Below are 10,235 nucleotides of genomic sequence, written 5' to 3'. Positions count from 1 at the left end.
AACAAACCTCATTCTAACTACATGTGGATTCTTCCACACAAGTAACAGCGTTTCTAAATGAATGGTTTTGGAGAGAAAGATTTTTTAAAAGATTAATTAACATATTCCAATGACATAATTTAACTCCCAATTGTTGTCCAACCCTAACCCCCTGGGAATATGATTGAAAAAAAAAATGAATCAACACTAACTAAGGATGCCTATGCTTCCATATATTTTAGCTTTTACTTATTTGGACTAATGATTATAATTCAATTCTAATAGTTTAAGACATGCAGGACTTAAATGAACTTAAATTGGCATTCATCAAGTTAATACAATATACTTTCTTGCCCCATCAAATATCTCTCATGAAACAGCTTTTGTGTTCAGAGAGAGAGAGAGAGAGAGATTCTGGAAAATACTAATGCCTAGTTATTGTAAGAATATGGCTTACCCGACAGTAAGTAATTCCACTTCAAATTCCTCAGCTCCACTTCAAAATAAAGTTAAATAATTAAAATATGTATACAATAGACACATATTAACATAAGTAACCCACTGTTTCGATATGTAGACATTAAATCATAAAATGTATTGAGTGATTCTCCTAATCTTTTTTATTGAAAAGTAAACATCCTGCAAAAGATGCGTAATTTTACTATTTTTGCCATTGAAAAAAAATATAACATAATACCCCCCCTCTCTCTATCTCCTTTATATAGTTTTTTTTATCTATGTCATTAATCTTAACCTTGTATGAGCAATGCTTTTCACTGATTGGCTGATGGGACATTGGTGGCTATGACAAAATTATCTATGGTATTGATAAGTATAAACATAAAACAAGTGTTTTTATATATCCACATCTAAACACTCTGGTCCTATGTATATTTAAGCCATCCACGAAAATTGGCCCCCATGAAATAAGTAAATTGATATATTTTTCCAAACAATAAAAAGGTTTAACTTTAAACTCAGCAAAAACTGACCTTTTCCTTGGAATTACTAGCTTCCTCTTTCCCCCTTGTTTCATTCCTGGACAAAAATAAATACCCTGGTGTAATTACAATTATCTATCATAATAAATAATTTGTTATAAGAATGAAAGCTTCTTTTTTATTCTCATTAAATTATTATCAAATGACATTATCCTGTTACATACAATGCATGGGTTACTTAAAATATCAACTTCTCATTGTATTAATGGTACAGACTCTCATTTCTAATATAACAATTACTTCACCTCTTACATTTGTTTAACTAAAACAACAATTCTTACTACTTCTTCTATGTTGATAATGAAAAACAGCCCAACACCTCTTTCAACTGACTGTAACTAATGACAACTATACATCAACTCTTACATCTGTGTAACTAATGACAACTACACCTCAACTCTTACATCTGTGTAACTAATGATAACTACACCTCGACTCTTACATCTGTGTAACACTATTACATCTGTGAAACTAATGACAACTACACCTAATCTCTTACATCTGTGTAACTAATGACAACTACACATCAACTCTTACATCTGTGCAACTAATGATAACTACACATCATCTCTTACATTTGTGTAACTAATGACAATAACATATCAACTCTTACATCTGTGTGACTAATGACAACTACATCTCAACTCTTACATCTGTGTAACTACTGACAACTACACATCATCTCTTACATCTGTGTTACTAATGACAACTACACCTCACCTTTTGCATCTGTGTAACTAATGACAACTACACATCATCTCTTACATCTGTGTAACTAATGACAACTATACCTCAACTCTTACATCTGTGTAACTAATGACAACTACACATCAACACTTACATCTGTGTAACTAATGACAACTACACCTCAACTCTTACATCTGTGTAACTAATGACAACTACACCTCAACTCTTACATCTGTGTAACTAATGACAACTACACCTCAACTCTTACATCTGTGTAACTTATGGCAACTACACCTCAACTCTTATATCTGTGTATCTAATGGCAACTACACCTCAACTCATATATCTGTGTATCTAATGACAACCACACATAACTCTTACATCTGTGTAACTTATGGCAACTACACCTCAACTCTTACATCTGTGTAACTAATGACAACTACACCTCAACTCTTGCCTCTGTGTAACTAATGATAACTACACCTCAACTCTTACATATATGTATCTAATGGCAACTACACATCAACTATTACATCTGTGTAAGTAATAACAACAACACCTCAACTCTTACATCTATGTATCTAATTACAACTACACCTCAACTTTTACATCTGTGTAACTAATGACAACTACACCTCAACTATTACATCTGTGTAACTAATGACAACTACACCTCAACTCTTATATCTGTGTATCTAATGGCAACTACACCTCAACTCATATATCTGTGTATCTAATGGCAACTACACATCAACTATTACATCTGTGTAAGTAATAACAACTACACCTCAACTCTTACATCTATGTATCTAATTATAACTACACCTCAACTCTTACATCTATGTATTTAATGACAACTACACATCAACTCTTACATCTGTGTAACTAATGACAACTACACCTCAACTCTTACATCTGTGTAACTAATGACAACTACACCTCAACTCTTATATCTGTGTATCTAATGGCAACTACACCTCAACTCATATATCTGTGTATCTAATGGCAACTACACATCAACTATTACATCTGTGTAAGTAATAACAACTACACCTCAACTCTTACATCTGTGTAACTAATGACAACTACACCTCAACTCTTATATCTGTGTATCTAATGGCAACTACACCTCAACTCATATATCTGTGTATCTAATGGCAACTACACATCAACTATTACATCTGTGTAAGTAATAACAACTACACCTCAACTCTTACATCTATGTATCTAATTACAACTACACCTCAACTCTTACATCTATGTATTTAATGACAACTACACCTCAACTCTTACATCTGTGTAACTAATGACAACTACACCTCAACTCTTACATCTGTGTAACTAATGACAACTACACCTCATCTCTTACATCTGTGTAACTAATGACAACTACACATCAAATCGTACATCTGTGTAGCTAATGACAACTACACCTCGACTCTTACATCTGTGTAACTAATGATAACTACACCTCGACTCTTACATCTGTGTAACTAATGACAACTACACCTCAACTCATATATCTGTGTAACTTATGATAACTACACCTCAACTCTTACATCTGTGTAACTTATGGCAACTACACCTCAACTCTTACATCTGTGTAACTAATGACAAATATACCCCAACTCTTACATCTGTGTAACTACTGACAACTACACCTCAACTCTTTCATATATGTATCTAATGACAACTACTCCTCATCTCTTACATATATGTATCTAATGACAACTACACCTCAACTCTTACATATGTGTAACTAATGATAACTACATCTCAACTCTTACATATGTGTAACTACTGACAACTACACCTCAACTCTTATATCTGTGTAACTAATGACAACTACACATCAACTCTTACATCTGTGTAACTACTGACAACTACACATCGACTCTTTCATCTGTGTAACTAATGACAACACCTCAACTCTTACATCTCTGTATCTAATGACAACTACACCTCAACTCTTACATATATGTATCTAATGACAACTACACATCAACTTTTACATATGTGTAACTAATGACAACTACACCTCAACTCTAACATCTGTGTAACTAATGACAACATCTCAACTCTTACATCTGTGTAACTAATGATAACTACACCTCAACTTTTACATCTGTGTAACTAATGACAACTATACCTCAACTCTTACATCTGTGTAACTACTGACAACTACACCTTAACTATTACATTTGTGTAACTAATAACAACTACACCTTAAGTCTTACATCTGTGTAACTAATGACAACTACACCTCAACTCTTACATCTGTGTAACTAATGACAACTACACCTCAACTCTTATATCTGTGTATCTAATGGCAACTACACCTCAACTCATATATCTGTGTATCTAATGGCAACTACACATCAACTATTACATCTGTGTAAGTAATAACAACTACACCTCAACTCTTACATCTGTGTAACTAATGACAACTACACCTCAACTCTTATATCTGTGTATCTAATGGCAACTACACCTCAACTCATATATCTGTGTATCTAATGGCAACTACACATCAACTATTACATCTGTGTAAGTAATAACAACTACACCTCAACTCTTACATCTATGTATCTAATTACAACTACACCTCAACTCTTACATCTATGTATTTAATGACAACTACACCTCAACTCTTACATCTGTGTAACTAATGACAACTACACCTCAACTCTTACATCTGTGTAACTAATGACAACTACACCTCATCTCTTACATCTGTGTAACTAATGACAACTACACATCAAATCGTACATCTGTGTAGCTAATGACAACTACACCTCGACTCTTACATCTGTGTAACTAATGACAACTACACCTCAACTCATATATCTGTGTAACTTATGATAACTACACCTCAACTCTTACATCTGTGTAACTTATGGCAACTACACCTCAACTCTTACATCTGTGTAACTAATGACAAATATACCCCAACTCTTACATCTGTGTAACTACTGACAACTACACCTCAACTCTTTCATATATGTATCTAATGACAACTACTCCTCATCTCTTACATATATGTATCTAATGACAACTACACCTCAACTCTTACATATGTGTAACTAATGATAACTACATCTCAACTCTTACATATGTGTAACTACTGACAACTACACCTCAACTCTTACATCTGTGTAACTAATGACAACTACACATCAACTCTTACATCTGTGTAACTACTGACAACTACACATCGACTCTTTCATCTGTGTAACTAATGACAACACCTCAACTCTTACATCTCTGTATCTAATGACAACTACACCTCAACTCTTACATATATGTATCTAATGACAACTACACATCAACTCTTACATATGTGTAACTAATGACAACTACACCTCAACTCTAACATCTGTGTAACTAATGACAACATCTCAACTCTTACATCTGTGTAACTAATGATAACTACACCTCAACTTTTACATCTGTGTAACTAATGACAACTATACCTCAACTCTTACATCTGTGTAACTACTGACAACTACACCTTAACTATTACATTTGTGTAACTAATAACAACTACACCTTAACTCTTACATCTGTGTAACTAATGACAACTACACCTCAACTCTTACATCTGTGTAACTAATGACAACTACAACTCAACTCTTACATCTGTGTAACTAATGACAACTACACCTCAACTCTTACATCTGTGTAACTAATGACAACTACAACCCAACTCTTACATCTGTGTAACTAATGACAACTACACCTCAACTCTTACATCTGTGTAACTTATGACAACACCTCAACTCTAACATCTGTGTAACTAATGACAACTACAACTCAACTCTTACATCTGTGTAACTTATGACAACTACACTTTAACTCTTACATCTGTGTAACTATTGACAACCCCTCCACTCTTACATCTGTGTAACTAATGACAACCCACACCTCAACTCTGACATGTGTGTAACTAATGATAACTACACCTCAACTCTTACATCTGTGTAACTAATGACAACTACACCTCAACTCTTACATCTGTGTAACTAATGACAACTACACATCAACTCTTACATCTGTGTAACTAATGACAACTACACCTCAACTCTTACATCTGTGTAACTAATGACAACCCACACCTCAACTCTGACATGTGTGTAACTAATGATAACTACACCTCAACTCTTACATCTGTGTAACTAATGACAACTACACCTCAACTCTAACATCTGTGTAACTAATGACAACTGCACATAACTCTTACATCTGTGTAACTAATGACAACTACACATCAACTCTTACATCTGTGTAACTAATAACAACTACACCTTAACTCTTACATCTGTGTAACTAATGAAAACTACACCTCAACTCTTACATCTGTGTAACTAATGACAACTACACCTCAACTCTTACATCTGTGTAACTAATGACAACTACACCTCAAGTCTTACATCTGTGTAACTAATGACAACTACACATCAACAATTACATCTGTGTAACTAATGACAACAACACATCAACAGTTACATCTGTGTAACTAATGACAACTACACATCAACAATTACATCTGTGTAACTAATGACAACTACACTTTAATTCTTACATCTGTGTTACTAATGACAACTACACATCAACTCTTTCACCTTAGAAACTAATGAGATCAACCCCTCAATCTCAGATCTGTGCAACTAATGTCAACAATTTGTCGCCTTTTTATTTGTTGGTATGAAACCAATGTCTTAATTACACAGCACTGATTACAATTTTTTACATGTGTAAGCAATTCTGTTTCTCTCTTAGCTTTCAAATCTGTTTTAAGGTCAAGGGCATTTTCTTACCTTTAACTCCGCTTTCCATCTTTCTACACACTTCCCTTTTTCCAATAATGAAGCTGATTTTTTCTGACGCATTTTTTTTGACGCATCCCCGCATCGGTCACTGCGGCCGATCGCCGTGAAGCGACCGGTGTTTTTTGCCCATTTTGCGGGTCGGCTTTAGCTCGAGGGGGGGTTGAGCTCCGAACGCCGCCGGGCGAGGTGTGTCGCGTTAACCAGGGGGAGAGAGACTCGAGATTGCCCGCGAGTACTCCCCCCTGTGCGTGTCCGTGAATTCGTAGCGCCGGACGAACTCCCCACTTACAACGGGGGGTCGCCCTGTATCGAGACCGATGCCAGGCGGTGTGTGTTTTGTCGTGTTTTGCTAGTAGCCTCCTTTCCCCGAGGCACGACACCGCTTGCTATGCGTCTGCCAGTTCTGCTTTTCAGATCTTTCTGTTCGTTACCCAAGCATGGAGCCTCAGCAGCCCGCTTGCCTCTGCCTGACAAGACTGCTCCATATAGTAAGATCGGGCGGACGAATCCATACCATACATAGCGGAAAAATCACGTTTTCCGCAGGAAAATGCCATTTTTCCCCTGTAGAAAAGGGGACCCGAAAACGACTCTGATGTCGCCTTTTGAAGCGGGATTTTGCATTTTCCTCGAGAGCCTCTGCGATCTCTGCTTGAAATTGCCTGCTTTGGCTTTCCGTGTCGGACACCGGCCGAGCCTGCAGAGCAGGGGAAGCCGCCCCTTACCTCTGCTCGGCCGACCGGCCTCGACAGCGAGTGCCGATCTCGTAGCGGGGAAAGTGCCTCTTCTCCGCTGAGACGACCGGGGGCCCCCTTCCCCGCGCTCTTTCCGACGGAGCGCGGGGTCTCCCCTGCCGCCCGCCTCGGACCCGCTGCCGCAGACAGGTCTGCAAGCTGACTCGCTTGCATGCTCGCCTGCCGAGCGAGCGAGAGGCCGAGAGGGGCCCCGGCTACGGACCGCAGATCAAACCGCGGACCGGGCCGTGCTCTTAGTCCGCAGAGCGACTGCGGTAATCGGGCGTCTGCGCGCCCCCGTCTGCGCTCGCACCGGAGGAGGGGTGCGAGAGGCCCCGCCGACCTGCGGGACCTGCGGCCGGTCCGCCAAGACCGGATCAGACGTCCGCAGGGGCCGCCGTGGCCGGGCGGCCCTCGAGGTCTTCCGTTCCAAAAACTCCTCCATATGGTAAGATCGGGCACACGAATCCGTACCATACAGAGCGGCCGAACCGCGATTCCTCGAGACCGCCTGCGGAAACGGCTAGATACTGCGCGCACCGGCTGTCTCGACACGGCGCGGCAGATATGCATTTCCTCGGGACGGCCTGCGTTAACTGCGCTGACCTGCCTGCTCTGGCTCTCCGCGTCGGAAACCGGCCGAGCCTGCAGAGCAGGGGAAGCCGCCCCTTACCTCTGCTCGACCGACCGGCCTCGACAGCGAGTGCCGATCTCGTAGCGGGGAAAGTGCCGTTTCTCCGCTGAGACGACGGGGGCCCCTTTCCCCGCGCTCTTCCCGACCTGAGCGCGGGGTCCCGTGCCGAGGCCTCGGACCCGCTGCCGCAGACACTCTGCTCGCCTGCCGAGCGGGGCCCCGGCCCCGGTCCGCAGAGCACCCGCAGACCGGGCCTTGCTCGGCAGCGGGGCCGGACTAAGGCCTCTTACCGCAGAGCGACTGCGGTAACCGGGCGTCGACGCGCCCGATCTGCGCTCGCACCGGAGGAGGGGTGCGAGAGGCCCCGCGGACCTACGCCCGGTCCGCCAAGACCGGGCCAGAAGTCCGCAGGGACCGCCGAGGCTCGGCGGCCCTCGAGTCTTCCGTTCCAAAATCTCCTCCATATGGTAAGATCGGGCACACGAATCCGTACCATACAGAGCGGAGAAATCGCATTTTCCGCAGAGAGAAGCTGTTTTTCCCGCTGTAGATAAGGGGACCCGAAAACGACTCTCATGTCGCGTTTTGAAGCGGGGGTTTAAAGCGGGAGAAGTGCGATTTCTCCGCTGTCACGACACGCTCTTCCCGACACTGCGCGGCCGAACTGCGTTTCCTCGGGGCGGCCTGCGGTAACTGTCCGCTGCCTCGCGCGCGAGAGCGGGGGACTCTGTAGCTACCTCGGGACGGCCTGCGGAACACGGCTGCTCTGCCTCGGCCGAGAGCGGGGGACTCTGTAGCTATCTCGGGACGGCCTGCGGAACACGGCTGCTCTGCCTCGGCCGAGAGCGGGGGACTCCGCCCTTACCTCGGGACGGCCTGCGGTAAACGGCTGCTCTGCCTCGGCCGGAGCGGGGTCTGCGTAGCTACCTCGGGACGGCCTGCGGAAACTGCGAGCTCCGGCTCTCGGAGGGACGTCCGGGGCCCTCCCCGCCGCTCTTCCGTACGGTAGGATCGGGCAGGCAGGCGAACGCGAGCTACTCACAGCGCAAGACAGGCACCTTCCTCGGGACGGACTGCGGTATATGCCCCTTTACAGCGCGCACCGGACGTTTCAAAGCGAAGCGGCAGAACCGCACTTCATCGGAGCACCCTGCGATAACTGCTTCTCTAACTGCCTGCTTTGACTCCCGGAGTCCAGGCACGATGGAAGCAGGAATCGCGGGCGCGTCCGATGAAGTGCAGTTCTGCCGCTTCGCTTCGACTTAGTGTGTCGCTACCTCGGGACGGCCTGCGGTAAGTGGCTGCTTTTCCGCGCGCGAGAGCGGGTCCCCTATCGTACACCTCGGGACGGCCTGCGGTAAAAAGGGAATGCTCTACGCGCTCGAGCGAGAGCGGGGGGACTCCTTCGTTATCCTCGGGTCGGCCTGCGACGTCCGCTGCTGCTAGAACGGCCAGCTGTGCCTACCTTAAGAGAGTCGAGTCTACTCCCGCCGCCTACCCGCGCTCACTCTAACACTTACGCGAGGGGGCGGCCTGCGATGCCCCGCGACGTCCGCTGCTGCTAGAACGGCCAGCTCTGCCTACCTTAAGAGAGTCGAGGCTACTCCCGCCGCCTACCCGCGCTCACTCTTACACTTGCACTTACACGAGGGGGAAGCCTGCGATGCCCCGCGATGCCCCGCGACGTCCGCTGCTGCTAGAACGGCCAGCTCTGCCTACCTTAAGAGAGTCGAGGCTACTCCCGCCGCCTACCCGCGCTCACTCTAACACTTAACTGCTAGAACGGCCAGCTTTGCCTACCTTAAGAGAGTCGAGTCTACTCCCGCCGCCTACCCGCGCTCACTCTAACACTTACGCGAGGGGGAGGCCTGCGATGCCCGCGATGCCCCGCGACGTCCGCTGCTGCTAGAACGGCCAGCTCTGCCTACCTTAAGAGAGTCGAGTCTACTCCCGCCGTTTACCCGCGCTCACTCTTACACTTGCACTTACACGAGGGGGAAGCCTGCGATGCCCCGCGATGCCCCGCGACGTCCGCTGCTGCTAGAACGGCCAGCTCTGCCTACCTTAAGAGAGTCGAGTCTACTCCCGCCGCCTACCCGCGCTCACTCTAACACTTAACTGCTAGAACGGCCAGCTTTGCCTACCTTAAGAGAGTCGAGTCTACTCCCGCCGCCTACCCGCGCTCACTCTAACACTTACGCGAGGGGGAGGCCTGCGATGCCCGCGATGCCCCGCGACGTCCGCTGCTGCTAGAACGGCCAGCTCTGCCTACCTTAAGAGAGTCGAGTCTACTCCCGCCGTTTACCCGCGCTCACTCTTACACTTGCACTTACACGAGGGGGAAGCCTGCGATGCCCCGCGATGCCCCGCG

The 10,235-nt window shown here is 44.8% G+C and overlaps 1 long non-coding RNA gene across 1 annotated transcript; it reads right to left on the bottom strand.

Moving 5' to 3' along the window:
• Positions 1–434: 434 nt before the first annotated feature.
• LOC128170117 (uncharacterized) lies at positions 435–6,548 on the bottom strand. Its single transcript, XR_008241668.1, has 3 exons — positions 6,485–6,548; positions 972–1,017; positions 435–475 (listed from the first exon to the last, which is right to left on the bottom strand). It is a non-coding gene; the product is annotated as an uncharacterized LOC128170117 (long non-coding RNA).
• Positions 6,549–10,235: the final 3,687 nt, after the last annotated feature.

Source organism: Crassostrea angulata, unplaced genomic scaffold, assembly GCF_025612915.1.
Source record: "Crassostrea angulata isolate pt1a10 unplaced genomic scaffold, ASM2561291v2 HiC_scaffold_323, whole genome shotgun sequence".
NCBI lineage: Eukaryota > Metazoa > Mollusca > Bivalvia > Ostreida > Ostreidae > Magallana > Magallana angulata.
The sequence above is the reverse complement of the archived record's forward strand: the minus strand, read 5'-3'. Positions and strand labels throughout refer to the sequence as shown.